Source organism: Phyllostomus discolor, chromosome 12 (genome assembly GCF_004126475.2).
Source record: "Phyllostomus discolor isolate MPI-MPIP mPhyDis1 chromosome 12, mPhyDis1.pri.v3, whole genome shotgun sequence".
Taxonomy (NCBI): domain Eukaryota; kingdom Metazoa; phylum Chordata; class Mammalia; order Chiroptera; family Phyllostomidae; genus Phyllostomus; species Phyllostomus discolor.
The window spans coordinates 27040202-27057361 of record NC_040914.2 but is presented as its reverse complement, the minus strand read 5'-3'; the positions used below and the strand labels follow the sequence as shown (position 1 = coordinate 27057361).

Below are 17160 nucleotides of genomic sequence, written 5' to 3'. Positions count from 1 at the left end.
CCCCCTTTACAGCATGAAGACAGCTGTGTTTCACTGACTGACCACCTGCTGATTCCTAGGAGTGATGTACAGGAAACTCCTATTGATGCTGTTGCTTTAATTTGGTTACAGAGGGATCTTATGTGATGGATGAACAGGGACATCACTGAGAGGGACATGCAGTGACTTCCATGGTGGACACAATGGAGAGCTCTCATCCACTGGAAATGAAATCTGCCCAGCACGCTGAACTCACTGCTCTAACTCGGGCTTGTCACCTGGACGAAGATCTAAGCAAACAACTAGAACAGGAACAGAATCAGAGAAATGGACATCACATGGAAGGTTTTCAGTGGGGAAAGGGAAGGGGAGGAATGCGGGGGGAAGGTACAAGGAAGAAGAAACATAATTGATGGGCATTAAATAGACAGGGAGAGGTTAAGAATGGCATAGGAAACAGAATTCAAAGAACTGATATATACAACGCATGCACATAAATTAAGAGGGGAGAATGCTGGAGGGTTGGGGGGTGCAAGGCAGAGGGGGGATAAAGGGGGAAAATTGGGGAACTGTAATAGCATAATCAATAAAATACACTGTGAAACAAAACAAAAACAATCAAACAACAGCAAAAAGGGTGAAGGGATTGAAAACTGGAACAAAACTCCTGAAGGGCGCTTTTGCAAAAGGTCTCAGCAATTTTAATATGCTTACATTTTGACGGAGAAATTTCTCTTTTACAAATTTATCTTAAGGAGATAATCATATATGTATTTTTTCTTATATTTTGGTTTTATAAAGGCAAAAGGATGGAATGTCTCTAAATGCTCCAATCAGTAGAATGATGGTCACTGTGGACAGAGGATCTCAGGCAGTGATACCTTGGGACCTACACAGAGGGTCAAGTGTAGTCTTCAGGGCAAACCCAGGAGGCACGCGATATGGGATGCTTTTGGGGGAAAGGAGACTCAGAGAGGTTCATGGGTGGTGGAGCTGCAGTGAACTCAGGGTGTTTTCTCTCAGAGCCTTGATGACCCCCTTTCATTGGGTCATGGAACAGCTGTGGGCTGTGGGGTTCTGCCTCAGGACAAGCCATGGTGTGGGGTGTGTGAGTGCTTGATTTCCTCTGGATGAGATTTCACATCCTCAGTTATAGGGGATGTTTAAACTGCGTTTATTAAAGCTGGGGACAGTGACACTGAGGAAGGACTTAGGGTAGAGGAAGTAAATGGAGAGAACCTAGATGGGGCTGCTTTGGTTTCTGAAAATGTTACACAAAAGGAGTGAGTCAAGGTGAGGCAGCTGTCAGCTCACTGGAGAGTATGAGAAAAAGGGGGCCTTGAAGACAGGATGCGGTATAAGACTGAGAAAAGCTGCCACTGCTCCCCTGGCTGATATTCTCAAAGAGCACCTTAGAGCTCAGAAGGACAGAAGGAAGTTAGTGTCTGACACAGGATGTGGGTGCGCTGTGGAGGGAGCTGCCCCAGGTCTCTGTCTGGAGGGTTTTTGTTTCTCCCCTGTGGTCAACAACCTTCAGCCTTACGGGAGGTTTTCAGCAGAACATTCACCAGGTTTCCAGGCATGTTTTTAATACGCTGATGCATCAGAATGAGAGTATAGGAGCGTTTGGGATTATTCTTTGGTTGGCTCCACTGTTTTACTTTTATCTTAGGTCTGTCTGGCTCTAATGGGATTTCTTTGTTATTTGTCTCCCTGATTTCATCTGTCCTTGGGCTCATCTGCTGCAAATGGCATGAACTGGGTCTCTGTTGTTTATTTGCCCCAACCAGGGAGATTTAAGCTATGCATTCTCTGGTTAGGGAGGAGAGGTACAAATCATTTCTTCTCAAGTGTCCTTGCTTAGGGGACATAAGGTCTTTCAGTTCACCAGCTGGCTGTGTGTGGTTCAGACCATTTGGCTTTGCTTAATTTTCTTGCTTCAGTTTCCCCATCTCACTTCCCCAGGAATGTTCGGAACTCCCTACTATCTTGCCTCACTCTGACTCTGTACTCCTTGCAAGTGAACTTTTGCAATGTTCCAGAATGTTCTGTGATAGGAGGCTTGCTAGGTTCAGTTCAGGAGGACATCAGCCGGACAGCTCTGTGTCCTTGGCTATCCAAACTGGTCAAGTTCATCACCCAGCATGAGTTTCAAGGTCTTCACTGTCTCAGGATTAGAGTCTGGAGACAGAGTGCAGAGCCACAGTAGGACCCTGGCTCTGTGACTGTGGCACTGTGGTGGGGGAGATGGGTCATTAGCAGCAATCACACAGAGAAATGTAGTTGTGACAGAGTGCTGTGAGGGAAAGTCCCTGATATCAGGTAAGCAGCTAACCAGGAGATCTATGGGTCCCCTTCCAGTGGTCTGGATATTATGTGAAAGACATAAAAGAATGGCATTTGAAATAGAATAAATATACACAATCATAGAACAGGGAAGATCACTTGGAAATTAAAAATATCATCATAGAAATGAATAATTCGGTAGGTGAACTGGAAGATTCAAACTATACTTCTACTGAGTTGTACAAATGGAAAAGTGTGGGCAAGCCGGAGAAAAGACCTATTAGTCTGTCAGTCGAGGGATCCCAACAAGTTAATAGTGAAGTTTAAATAGTGTGGAAAAATCAAAATAAAAATTATAATGAGTAGGAAATGATTTAAAAATTTTCCAAGAATATTTCTTGAGGTTCACAGATGAAAATGTACATTTTTGAATGGGCTAATGAAGTTCTCACTACAGCAGATAAAACACACCCATGCTGTAACACATCACAATGGAATTTCAGAAAGAGGGTGGGAAAGACAATGAAAACTGCAAGAGGCAGCAAATATGAGCCTGGAGACTAGAAAACATTGTTACAGTGCCTTCCAATTTCTAAAGAAAAAAAAAAATCGAACACCAAGTTCTGTACACACTCAAGATGTGAATAAGGGCTAGGATAGCCTACAGTTTCTGCATGTTCTTAGAGTTTCAATAGTGAACTTATCACTTTCTCTTTGGAAAATACTACCAGGTACTTCCGGCAAGATGGAGGAATAGGTGGACGTACCGTACCTCCTCGCACAAGCAAGATTAGAACAACAATAATTTACAGGTAGAATAACACTCAGAACTGATAGAGAATTTATCTGAATGGAAGTCGGACAGCCAAGAATTTGAAGTAGACCCGTACATCCAGACTGGTAGGAGACGACGAGCCGGGCAGGCGCCGGGGCTGGCGGGGGTCAGGGGCGTGCGGCGGTCGGGGAAAATGTGGTGCGAAATCGGCGCAACAGCCATCTGGGGCGCAAGAACACAGCGGTGATCCCTGAGTACGCAAGCTGCGGATTGTGGTCCCGGTGAGGCGGCGATTGTGGACCAGGGCAGAGCTCGCAGCCCAGGATCTCAGAGAAGGGTCTGAGCCCAGGAGAACAGAACTACTGCCATTGTTCCCTCCCGTCCCCGCTCCTGCCCCCGCCCCCACATATAACATCACAATCTAGCAACTGGGGTGCCCAGCCCCGGTCAACAGCTAAGGCTCCGCGCCCCCCCCCCCCCGCCCGTAACAAGAGACCAGACCAGGGGGAAAAAAAAAAGGAGAGATAGGGAAACACATAAGATATGTTTCCAACAGAACAGATCAGTCCCCCAGGACTCATCCTTTTGAGTGACTAAGAAATAGCCAATCTATCAGATGCACAGTTCAAAACACTGGTTATCAGAAAGCTCATGGAACTGGTTGATTTTGGGGGCAATTTAGAAGAAAGGATGCAGGTTACCATAAAAGAGATGCTGGAAGATATACGGAGGAGAGCCAATAGTGAAAGTAAGGAATCTGAGTCTCAAAACAATACAGTGAACCAGAAGGAAGATAGAATCAACCAAGCAGGAAAGCATGATGAAATAAGAATTAAAAAAAAAACAAGGAAAAGCTTAAGAGCATCGAGGACACCTTTAAATGTTCCAACATCCGAATTATAGGGGTACCAGAATGGGAAGGGGAAAAGCAACAGATTGAGCACGTATTTGAACAAATAATAAAGGAGAACTTCCCCAATCTGGCAAAGGGAACAGTCTTCCAAGAAATCCAAGAAGCTCAGAGAGCCCCAAAGAAGTTGGACCCAAGAAGAAACACACCAAGGCACATCATAATTCCATTAGCCAAGGTAAAAATGAAGGAGAGAATCCTAGAAGCAGCAAGAGATAAGGGGACAGTCACCTACAAAGGAGTTCCCATCAGACTGTCAGCTGATTTCTCCAAAGAGACCTTACAGGCAAGAAGGGGCTGGAAAGAAGTATTCCAAGTCATGAAAGACAAGGACCTACATCCCAGATTGCTCTATCCAGCAAAGCTCTCATTTAGAATGGAAGGGCAGATAAAGTGCTTTTCAGATAAGGTCAAGTTAAAGGAGTTCATCATCACCAAGCCCTTATTTTATGAAATGCTAAAAGGACTTATCTAAGAAAAGAAGATAAAGAAAAGACATGTATAGTAAAAGGACAGCAAACTCACAATTATTAACAACCACACCTAAAGCAAAACCAAAAGAAACTAAGTAAACAACTAGAATAGGAACAGAACCACAGAAATGGAGGGCACATGGAGGGCTAGCAGCAGGGTGTGGGAGGAGGAGGGGGGGAAAAGGTATAGAGAATAAGTAGCATAGAATGTAGGTTGAAAATAGATAGGGGGAGGGCAAGAATAGTACGGGAAATGTAGAAGCTAAAGAACTCATAAGTATGACACATGGACATGAACTAAAGGGGGGGAACGTGGGGGGGAGAGGGGGTACAGGGTGGAGGGGAGAGAAGGGGGGAAATGGGACAACTGTAATAGCATAATCAATAAAATGTATTTTAAAAAAAGAAAATACTGCCAGGTAAAGTGGGGAAAATCAGGATGTAAACCCAACAAGGGGAACACGTGAGATCCAGGTGACAAGGGAGCCAGAACAGGAGAGGCCAAGGCTGCCTGAGACAAATGAAAGGGCACCCAGGGTGTCTTCCCAGCTCCAGGTGTGCAGGGACTCTGCCCACCTGTGGCAGGACTGAGGGCTGTGGACAGGTGTCTGCAGAGAGGAAATGGGTTGACTATCTGATGTGTTCAAATATGTGCTCATGAAGATTGAGACTCTGGGGAGAGCAGTGGAATGAACGTTCGAAACCTGATAGAACGATGCTGTGGCTGACATTGGACCAGATGCAATGACCAACCACCCCCTACCCTAGTGCTGACCAATCAATGGAGACCTTTACCCTAAGTCCCTCAGTCCCCCATGCAACCCCTCCCCTAGAAGCCATCAGGGAGCCACGTCTTAGAGGAACAACTCACCTGTGACCCTGGGTTTGGTGTGGCTTCCTTAAATAAACATCTTGTTTCCTTTTTTACTTTTCTGTTTTCCTCACGCAATGACATTTCACTTTCCTTGCTTTGAGAGAGATGGAGAGAGAGAAACATTGATATGAGAGAGAAACATCAACAGGTTGCTTCCCCTGGATGCCCAGGCCAGGGATGGTGCACTAAACTTATGCATGTGTTCTGACTAGGGGTCAAACCCAGAACATTTTGGTGCATGGGACGATGCTCCAACCAACTGAACCCAAGGCTGGCATATACTCTTTGGTGAGGTATTTTTCTAGAATATTGATCACTTTTTATTGAGTTGTTTTCTTATTGTTGAGTTTGAGGATTCTCATGCATAGTATAAAACAAGTGATTAGCAAACATTTTCTCGCAGTCTTTGACCTGAACTATTTTCACAAACATAACACCAACATTAATGCACAGGTAGATTTTCCTGAGAGTAGAAATGAGAAGTGACTCACTGTGACAGGTGTTTTTAGATGACTTTGGTGACTGAAGGAGCAGCGGGACAATGTGACTCATTTAATTTTGTATATTCTTGAGAGTTTTTTTAATTCTCTTGTATGTGCATGAAAAATGTTTTCAAAGAACATGTTACATAAAAACCCTACACTTATAAAACCCCTGACAGATCATCCTCACATCACGATTTAAGATTTGGGTTCTGACCCTGTTCTCTGGGACCAACTGTTTCCTTAAATATTATTCCTGACAAAGGTGGCTATATTGTGTGGGCAAATCCTCCCCCTGAAAATTATGAAAAATGCCATGTATAATACAAAAAGCAGTTTCTTAAAGCAACAGAGTGTTGAGGAGATATGAATGATCATGCCCCAGAAGAAAGGAGAGACCCAGCTTGGCCTCCACAGAGGGCAGCGCCCTGAGTGAGGAGTGGGGGAAGGTGTGCAAGTTCATGGCCCAGAGCCCAGACATGGAGCCCAGCACTGTCGGCCCTGAGCTGAGCTCTTCACTTTCCTCCCCATCTGCCTTCCCTTCTATACATATCAACAATGCTTTTTAAATCAATTATATGTATGTAGATAATAAACAATTTATATGATGAATGCATATTCCCTGTAAAAATTATAAAATGTTAAAATGTATAAATGAGAAATTATCAGTAAAGTAAAGGTGTTTTTTTCACCTCTGCACCCTAAGGCCCAATCTGATGATGATAAGAGTTTTCAGCAAAATAAGTCAAGATTACTGAACTATGTTTGTTGACCTCATTCCCCCCCCCCACTCTCATGTCAGTACCCACATCCTCAGTCTAAGGTTAAAAGCAAAAACTGTTTCAGGAAACAGTTTGCTCTGTTTGACCTCAGTGACTTCCTACACTTCCCATTTAGGGGGTCTCTTCATGCTTCATTTTCTCCTGTGCTAATTTAATCTCACAGTATTTTTTGCAACAACATGCTGTGCAGACTTGCAGCCCAGAAGCAATAGGCTGTGCCCTGCAGTCCAGGTGAGCAGTAGGGAGACCATCCAGGTGTGAGGGCCTCTGTGCTGTTTGTACAACCACAACATTGCATAACCATATGTTTCTCAGGGTGGATCACCACTGTTAAGTGGCACATGAGTGATGTAAGTGCATCAAATAAACACACTGGACATCTTACACTTACATGAGGTTGTGTGTCAATTCTATTTTAACTTAAAAATAAAGTTCATGGTGGATATTATGTACAACTGAGTCTTGGCACTCAGTGAAGGATTAGTAAACAGTGTAATTAAGAATATTATAAACACTGACATTCACAGATTAGAGTGTCAAGTGTCACTTCCAACAGTTCATGACCCCAGGAGCTCTAGGACCCCTGAACATCTCCGTGAGAGGCAAAGAGCAGGAGAACAGGAAGCCAACTAGGACAGGTCTGCATCCACCAGAGATGGGGACCCACTCACACAGGGACCTAAAAAGTAAACATAAAATTCAGCACATAGGAGTCAACAGAGAAGACCATCAGTATCAGCACGGTGTGGATGACTCTGGTTACTGCAGGGCATTGGTGGTGGCTGTGGGGTGTGAATGTGCTGTAGCCTCTGGTGGTGTCTGTGCAGGAGAAGCACCAGGGAGACCCTGGGCCAGACCGTGAGGACAGTGTATATGACACTGGAGATGGGCCACGTGATTTTGAAACATTAAAACCCAAGTGTGAACAGAACCCCATATCTAAATTTTGGTGTAAACTATAAACCCAAGCGACAAATCTATACATAGCAGTTCTAACCCTTTTCAATAGGAGTTTATTCATCTACTCAGCAAGTTCACAGAGGGTCAACCGTGTCAACCTGCACGTGAATAAGAAGCAACTCACTGGAACTACTTAGTTTTCTGTGTAACATGACAGCACATTGTAGAAATGTATAAAATAAAGATACAAAATAAGGGCTAAACAATTCTTCATCTTCCACAGTTTTTATCTTCATCTAGGAAATAAAATCTTCACCCACTTGAAACAAATTATGTTTTTCTGTTGTAATAGAATACATAAAGTCTCTCTTCTTTTTTATTTTGATTTTAGAGAGAGGGAAGGAGAGGGAGAGAGAGATATCGGTTGTCTCCTGTATGTACATGCTCTGACCAGGAATCAAACTGGCAATCTTTTGGTGGAGTGGCCCACGATCCAACCCACTGAGCAACCCGGCCAGGGCACATCCCTGTTTGATCTGTTTCTGTAGGTCTGGTTTCCCATCGCAGAGAAAATCATTCAGTCTGTTGGCTCACACACTTATTTTCATTTTGCCTATAACCTCCCTGACACATGCAGTTGATTTTTTTAGAAAATAAAAAGGAAAACATTTGGTAATTGATGGGAATGCTCAGAACATATTTATTGGAAAGTTATACAAAGAAGTCCCCCCAAAACATCCATAACAGGACTTAATATAGGAAGCGTAAGTTCCCCATAATCTGTGTTTGGGATTCACAGCTGTCCCATGTTTTTCAGGGCGCTGGGTCACCAGCGGAGGGGCTGGTGTCCATGGCTGTGCGCACACAGGGCACGTCTGTACCTGCTGTGCTCAGAGTCCCGTGGCCTTGCCCAGCTGCACTGGCCATGCTGGGACTGAACCCGGGACAGAACGTCATGAAGCTCCCGTCATCCTTCGCCGGAATACCAGGAGCGAAAAACGGACATAGGGGTTCTGCCACCGAAATCGGGGGGAATTTAAAAATGTGGGAGCCATCATCCACGTGATAAAAGGAAATGGACCCCATTTCCAAATTCGGGAAAACACCCACGCGGTGTAAGCAGGGACTGACCATGAGAACTGTCACTGGCCTGGTGCTCGCCGGGAAGGTGTTCTTCTCCCTGCAGCTCAGGATCCAGAAGCCATGTTCTGAAGAGAGGACGACCTTCTCCTGCCAAGGAACAGACTCCTTGCAGACGCCCAGGTTCCACTCTGTGCTGGTGCCCATGTCCACCTCCCAGTAGTACTGGCCAGATGTGAGCCGCCGGGAGCCCAGCACACAGAGGGAGGTGCTGAACCTCTCAGGACAGACCCTGCGCTTCTGCTCCTCGTACACACAGCGGACTCGCCGCCGGTCCTTGGAGATGTAGAGGTGGTTGTTGGCCTTGTCCACATCCAAGGTCATGTCCACTGTGGAATGAGAAATAATCTGTCAGCCCTGTTCCCACCCCTCGGGGCCACCCCAGGGGCCCACGTGACTCATTCACTTTCTGGTCTTCATCTCCACACCTCAGGTTTTCCTGGGGAACTTCCTGGGTCCCCGATTATATCAGATTTCATGGACACAACTGGACGGTCATCATTGGAACTGGCCCTTGGTCATGAGAGGTGTTCTCTCTACATTAAGCTCTTTGCTTATTGGATTAAGGAGGTTTCTTCCCTTTAGTGTGGACTCTGTATGGAAAAAGAGACCATGACTGCTGCATGTTTTCAAAAGTAGCATACAAATCATCACAAACTCTGTGCACACATACACCTGAACTAGGCATTTCTAAGGATGGAGAATATCGTACTTACTGCAGAGTAAAATTGACATCAAAGCTTTCAGTTTCCTCTCTCTCTATATATAATTATATTAAAATTACATACACACATATATTTATATGTAAATATATATGTAAATATATAAATCTGTACATAGATTTATAAATATATGTGTATATATGCATTTTTTCTAAGAGTCCTGACATTATGACGCGTTGACACCTTAGTAGGAACCAGGACCGCAGCTCAAGCGGGCAGCGTCTGGAGGGGCCCGAACACGGAGCAGGGGACCCTGCGCAGCGGTGTCGCCTCCCTCCAAGTCTGATTCAGGCGCAGAGCTGCGAGTCTAAAGTGAGCCCTGGATGGGGTTGGCTCAGCCTTAGAAAGAAACCTTCCCGAATAAAGACTCCTCGCTCCCTGTGCGTTTGCTTTCTCTTTTCTATTTTTTAATTTAATTATTATTTTAAAAAATCCATCCTGAGGATATGTTTTTAATGATTTTGCAGGGAGGAAAGGAGATGTTGGGAAGGAGAGACAACCATCCGTTGTCTTACGGGCGCCCCCTCGTGGGAATCGAGCTTGCAACCTTGTGGTGTCCAGGAACCACTCCAACCAACTGAGCCACCTCCAGGGCTCTTTACTTTTTTAAACATTTAAAAAAATTTTTTCAGTTACAGTCGATGTAGAATACAAAATAATATTGAATGTAACTGTAGTTGCAAACATTTAAAAAAATCGATGTTTGCCAGATGGGAGAGGGTTTGGGGCATGAGGTAAAACAGGGGAAGGGATTGGGAAGTACAGATGGGCAGTGACAGAACAGGCCCAGAGTGGTAGTGAGAAGCACAGGGAATACAGTCAGTAATACTGGGGTAATGTGCAGGTCAGGCAGACGTAGCAACTGCTTGTGTCTTTGAAGTGTTGGGCCATGGCCGCTGTCTGGGGGAATGGACACGCCCTTAGAACATCCTGAGTGACAAGGAGTGATGGGTCTTGAGACTTCACCCTGTTTCTATGAATAGCGCCCTGCACTCACCACTCCCAGGCATCAAGATGCAATCCAAGTATACACAACAATAGCTCATGGCCCAGAATTTCAGATTTTAAAATGCTAGTTAGAATGAAGAGAAGATACATCCTGGGGCTGTAAATTAGGGGGCAAGATGGTCTCTACTCTACTTGTGAATTGTTTTTTCAATCTTCACCCAAGGACAGGTTTTTATTGGTTTTAGAGACAGAGAGGAAGTGGAGGGAGGGAGACAGGAAGAAAGAGAGAGAGATTGGTTGCTTCTTGTGCATGCCCCGAGTGGAGCTCAACCCTCAACCTTCAGTAATACTGGACGATCAAACCAATGGAGCCACCTGGCCAGGGCTACCTGAGTGTCTCCTGGGGAAGCCTGTAGCCTGGAGTGGCTATTGAGCCACTGGGATGGGGCTTATCCACATTGAATGGTGTTGAACATAAGATATACCCACAAATTTGAAGACATCACAGGATAGGAGAATATAAGCTACCTCCCAAAGAACTTCTGACATTGATGAGATGTTGAAATGCCTGCCTTTTGCCAGTTACAATGGAAAACTTGTTTGTTTGTTTGTTTGTTTTTACTTTGTATATGTGGCTTCCAGAAAATGAGGTTAGCTCAGAGTGGGGAGCTCACTTGGTTAGAGCATTGTCTTGATACCCCAAGATTGAAGGTTCAATCCCTGGTCAGGGTCCCGACCAGAAAAAAAAAACAGTGAATTCATAAAGGAATTCACAACAAATCCATGCTTCTTTCTCCCTCACATCCGTAAGGGATTACTGATCCCTTAAAAAACTAGTTGTTGTCACTGGTTGTTTATGATGACATATCTGTGTGACTTTATATATCCAGTGGACAGTGGTGGTTGAGATCCAGAAATCCTACAATTGCCCCACCTGAGTGTGGCTGAGACCCACAGTAGAACCTGAGAGGCGGAGTAAGTCAGTGGCAGATATTCCACTCACCACCTGGCAGGGTTCACCCATCTTGGGTCTGACTCAGCATAAAGATGACCATGTTATTTCTACCACCTGGTGTTAAACATCTAAGCTCTGCCTACTGCTCCCATCAAAGGCAATTCGTACCTAGGTGTCCAACCCATGCCTGGCACTGAGCTGGCCTCAGCCACCACTTGCTGAACCTTTTGTAGAAACAGGAAAATCAAACCATGGACTCACCTCTGGTGCACTAGGTCCTCTTCTGGTCTCCAGCTGTTTCCCCTGTTGGCTCAGCTCAGGAGTGAGGTCGACCAGCAAGCCCCTTTTATCAGGCACATCCATCCTCCCACCTCACTCACTTCCTGTCTGTCCCACTCAGTCCAATCAGATTTCCACCCAGGTAATGAGATTTTCTCATCCCACAGAGAGAACTTACCAGGAACAAAGGACATAGTTGTGTATGAAAGTTATATTTAAACAAATGTGAACAAAATACTGCCATGTAATCATTGTAGACTAGATCCTGAATATCATTTCTGGTCCTCTCTTGGGAAATTAATATGAAAAATGACAAAATTTTCTGTCTTAGTTGTAAAACGTGATCCTTTGGAATGTTGGTGACTGATTGGCCTAAAAATGTTTGGATTCACTGGACTGTGGATAGTAGTAGCATCACCTGAGAATCACCAGTACTCACACTACCTCATTTATTTTTATTTTTTAATTTTTTAACTATTTTTATTGTGGACTTTGTTACCTGTGTCCCATTTCCCCTTTTTGCCCAGTTCACCCCTGCCCTCAACTTCCTTTCCTCTGGGCATCAGCAGGCAGTTGTCTGTGTCTCTGGGCTAATCCCTTTACCTTCTTCTATCCCCTCCCTTCCTCCCCTCTTCCAGCTGTCAGTCTGTTCCATGTGTCCATGCCTCTGTCTATTTCAGAGTGCCAAACTCATTTTCACTGGGAGCACATCAGCCTCCTGGTTGCCTTTAAAGGCCCAAATGTGATTTTAGGACTGTATAGATGTAACTACTCCTTAACTAGGGGCAAGGAGCTTGGTGCTGCCGCCAGGTAGAAACCAGGTGCCGGCCTGGATAAAACAAGGTGGAGCACTGGATTTGGTCCCAGGGCGATATGTTTGCTGCCCGAAGTCTATTTTGTTTGTTAGATTCCACAGATAAGTGAGGTTAGATGGTGTTTCCAGTCCCCAACTGGCCTTTTAAACCTCTTTTGTGTCCTGACTGGTGGGACTCAGTTGCTTTGGTGTCATCCTGCAAAGCAAAAGGATGCCGGTTGGATTCCTGTTCACAGAGAGAGGCAACTGATGGATGTGTGTCTCTCTCCCTTCCCCTTTCTCTAAAATACAAAAAGAAAAACAAAACCCTCTTTTCTTATGTACATATAATTTTAAGAATGTTATATTTAAAGGAATTTTAAGTCATGCTATATTTTTACACAAGATTGGAAATCAAGTAAAAATTAATTGCATGATCAGAAATTCCCCTTTTTGTAGTTTGCATATTTCACAAAGCATTTCTTTTTTAAAAAAATTTACATCTTTTTACAGTTGACAATGTTATAAAAATTTCAGATATATAGCAATGATTAGACATTTTATAACTTAGAAAGTGTTCCCCCCTGATATTTCCAGTACCCGACTGGCACTGTACATAGTTATTACAATATTCCGACTGCATTTCTTAAGCTGTACTTTACATCCTCATGACTGTTCTGCAACAACCAATTTCTACTTCTTAATCCCTTCTACCTTTTCACTCTCCAACCCTCCTCCCATCTGGTGACCATCAATTTGTGATACCCGACATGATCTTGTCTTTCTTTCCCTTAGGCTGGTGGAAAAGAAAAAAAAAATCCCTCTGTAATTCTAATTTGTGGCCACAAAGTTGCTTGGGAAAGAGTGATTGGTTCTTACAGATGGGGAAAAACCGAGGTTCTCTATTTCCAAAACAGTTTTTTAAGCTTGTAATGCTTCTCTCCGTCTTTCAAAATGTTTACTCATGAGCCAATTGAGAATGGTGGGGCCAGATCTGTGTTTACCCGGGTCCTTAATTTGCTCCTGGTTGGGCAGTTTGGAGGGAATTCTGTGGGGAAGTTCTGTCGGCTGCAGAAGGAGCAGCGATGCACCAGCTGAAATGAGGAAGGAGAGTCCTGCCTTACTCTCTCCCATGGCTGTGCCTTGGAGGCGGCACTTCTGAAGACAGGAGGAGGGCGAGGTGGGGGTGTGCTACATGGGTTCAGAGAATAGCGCTGGGAGTTCATGTATATATGAAGTTCAAGTAGCTTCCTGCCCAGGTGCTTCATCCCTGCCCAGGTGTCTAAGCTCAGCCACAGCTCAGGGTTGGACAGTGATGCATGCTTTCATTGATTTATGACTAAAAGGGGAGACCTGTGGAAGGAAAGGGGACACATATAACCTGAGAAGCTCAGGGGAGGCCTGTGTGGCAGCCTTACACACTCAGGGACCTAAGGGAACCTCTCTGGTCATCCCAAGTGACCTGGGACTGGTCTCCCTGTGGGTTCTAGTCCCACAGCTCTCCCTGCTCACAGCCTCAGGTCTGTTAAGTGGCTTTTCCTGATATAAAATGAGCTCCCACTAATCCTCATATAAGTCCTTTTATGTTTAAATTACAAAATGTTGGGTTCCATTATTTGCTCCAGAAACCACTCAGGGGTATCACTTCAGAGAGTGAGCATTCCAAGGTTGTCATGAAATTGAACTGACAGCCACTTTCTCCATCTTCCACCTGACTTTCCCCACTGTAAGGAACACATCGTGTACCCTCCACCCTCATATGATGATGTATGAACTACCTTTCCTCACCCAGAAGAAGAAAACATTGAAATGTGCATTTCAGTCATTCCCCAGGCTGGGCCCTCTCTCACCACTGAATCGTGTGGATCCAAATATGGCTGAGACCAGGATGGCTTGTGGGCTTGTCCAAACATACTCAAATTTCTCCTGAAAGTTACTGTCAGAATGTGGGGCATGAAGTCCAAGTCATCACTTTTTTTAACTTGAAGTAATTTTTTTCGTTTTCTTCTTATTTATTTTTTTCCATCAGCATATATCTCTCTCATACAATCTCCCACCTTCAACCACCCACCTTGCCCCCCCCCCCCCCCGTAATCATCACGCTGTTGACTGGGCCCATGAGTTTAATGTCTTTATTTTTAATTACAGTTGACATAGAGTCTGTATGTCATAATAAAGTTTTGGTTAAGACAGGTCACAGGGGCGTCCCCATTCAATGAGAGAGACAGAAACATGAGTGACACAGCATCCACACGGGAGGTGATGGTGTCCCAGCAGAAATTCCTGAGGGGACAGCACCTCCTGCGGAAGGATTTGAAATAAGACAAATGTGTGTGTGGATTGCTGAAGGGCAGACACTTCTCTGTCTAGGCATCTGTATAAGAAGTGCGCTTCTCCAGAAGACTAACAAGAAGACTTTGTGTTGTTTTCCTGTAGGGGGCGCCGAAACACACGGTAAGGAGTTTTTTAGTTCTCTTGCGCAGATCTGACTGTCTGCAGGATGGTGGGAAATAGCCATGGTCCCTGCAAAGGTGGGTGTGTCCTCTGTGTTCTGGCTACCTCGGTCTCAGGGGACTAAGCCCATGAGGGAATTTAGTGAGTGATGGGGTTTCAAAAGCATGAAATCACAGTGCTGTCCCCTGGAGACAGACGCTGCCAGCAGCGCAGCTGCTCTGTGTATGTGTTTGGTGGGGGTGGTGGAGTGAGGGGGTGGCGTGGGGGTGGGGGGGTGGTGTGGGGGTGGGGGGGTGGGGCCAGCTTGCCACTGGCTTCATGACTTTGTTGTCCCAGAAGAGGTGACGGGCAGACCTCTACAGCCTCCCTTGTGTATCTCTGCATTTGACCTTGGCATTAGCAGCACAGAATGCCTGTCCCTCTCAGAAAAAAATGTTTCTGTGCTGCGCTCCCCAGGTTTGCAGATAATGTGCTCTGCAACCCCCAAAGCACTGCTACAGCTTCTTTGGTTGCCTGCTGCGTGCTCTCGGAGGGTGAGAGGGAGCAAGCACAGGAGGAACAAGGGAAGGCCAGGCCTGGGAGAGTGGGGGTGGGGGGTTGGCGGCCAGGCTCCGTGGCTTTGTTTCTCTGTCTGGGAGGTCGATGGCCAGACAACCGCTGCCACATCCTGTGCTTCATCCCTGTCCAGGTGTCTAAGCTCAGCCACAATCCCTACCAACCCTCCTGCAGGAATGCTCAACCTCCACTCGGCCCAGCTGAAGCGAGTGGCCACGGGAGCCAGAGTCCTCCCTTCCTCGGGCTGAGACCCCCAGAGAGTCCGAACTGTGAGCTGTGGGTGTGTGTTCAGCACCATCTGAACTCTTCTCTCTTCCCACCTTCAGACGTGCATGAATCTCTCAGACAGGTGTGAGCATCGAGCTGGGGACTTTCTGTCGACTTATAGCTGTTCATACTTGTTGGACTTCAAGGGGAGAGACCAAGGAAGCCTCTTATACTGCCACTCCTGTGATTGCACTCCACGTTTGCAAATCTATGGCCCTGTCTGTTTTAGAAGTTAGGCTTTTTAAGATTCCACATAGGAGTGAGAACATAGAGCATTTGTCTCTCTCAGTCTGATTTATTATTTCACTCAGCATAATGCCCTCATTGCCTAACCGAGTTGTGGCAAAAGACACAATGCCCTTCTTGCTCTGGCAGAGCAATACCGTGCCGCCTCTGCACTGCACCCTTCCTCACCCATTCACCTGCGGGAGGACTCGGAGACTGTTGTCCCTGCTCGCTGGTGGGTCTGACGCTGCAACGCACTCGGGGATACGAATGTACCTCTGCCTGAGACAGGCCTTTCCAGACCCTCTGCCAAGGAAGCGCACATTGACTCTGGTGCAAGAGAAACATCAGGAAGACCTGGAGGTGGGGTGACTCTGCTGAGTAAAGAAGGTTGGCGGTGGTGGTACAGGGTGCAGCCAAGAGGGGGACCCTAAATAGGAACCTAGAATGGGGTCCAGAACTCAAGGTGTCCGGGAAATATTAGGATGTCCTCACCCTGCACTTCCCAGGTGTGGCTTGGGGGAAGGGACACATGGAGCAGGGCCATTGAGAGCTGTATTGCATAGCAACAGCTTTGCAGCTGACCTCTGGTGTGGTCATTTAACATATCTATAACTGGTTACATAGGTTACATAGATATGTTAAACTGGTTACATAGATATGTTAAATAGCTGTGGCCATGCTCTGAGCCAGAGGAATGGAAATAACTTTCCCACCAAGACCTAACTGAAGGGCAGGCCCCCCAAGTTACAGAGCCTGCGTGGGAGCTTGTAGATAACTGGCCTCATGACGTAGGGCCATGCCTGCCTAGACTCACTATGGTAACGCAGTAAAGCTGGAAGGATATGAGAGTGCTGGCAAGGGTAGCCAATTGTGGGAAGAGTCGGAAATGGGGCTGCAGACAAAGATTGGCGTGGGGGTTTCAATGGAGGCAGCAGCCTGTGCAGGGGAGAACCACATGGCTTTGCCAGAGTGGGGACTTCCTCAGCCATTGTGCAGAGAGGACCACGCGGCTGTGGCAGTGAAGGAGAGCCATGTGGCTTTGCCAGAATGGGGGCCCCCACAGCTTTAGTAGGGGGAACCACCACCCGGCTTTAGCAGAGATCCCGGTGACACAGCTGATGGTGCCGGGAACTGAGGGAGGCCTACCAGCTGAGACGGATTACTGGGAAGAACTGGGGGCTGCCTGAGCCATGGACTTCTATTTCTTTTCCTGAGATACAGTACCCCAGACTGGGCAAAGAAGGGGAAGGAAGGCCTATGTGTGTTTGTGGGTGTTTTAAGGGACTCTGTAATTTTGATAAAGACATTAGGTCACTACTTTAAGTCTGTACAGCATTAAATAAACATTTCCTTTCCTT

The 17160-nt window shown here is 45.9% G+C and overlaps 1 protein-coding gene across 1 annotated transcript in view; it reads right to left on the bottom strand.

Moving 5' to 3' along the window:
- Positions 1-17160, bottom strand: part of LOC114510749 (patr class I histocompatibility antigen, A-2 alpha chain-like) — a 512772-nt gene that overhangs the window by 362064 nt on the left and 133548 nt on the right. The gene's annotated exons all lie outside the window — the stretch shown is intronic.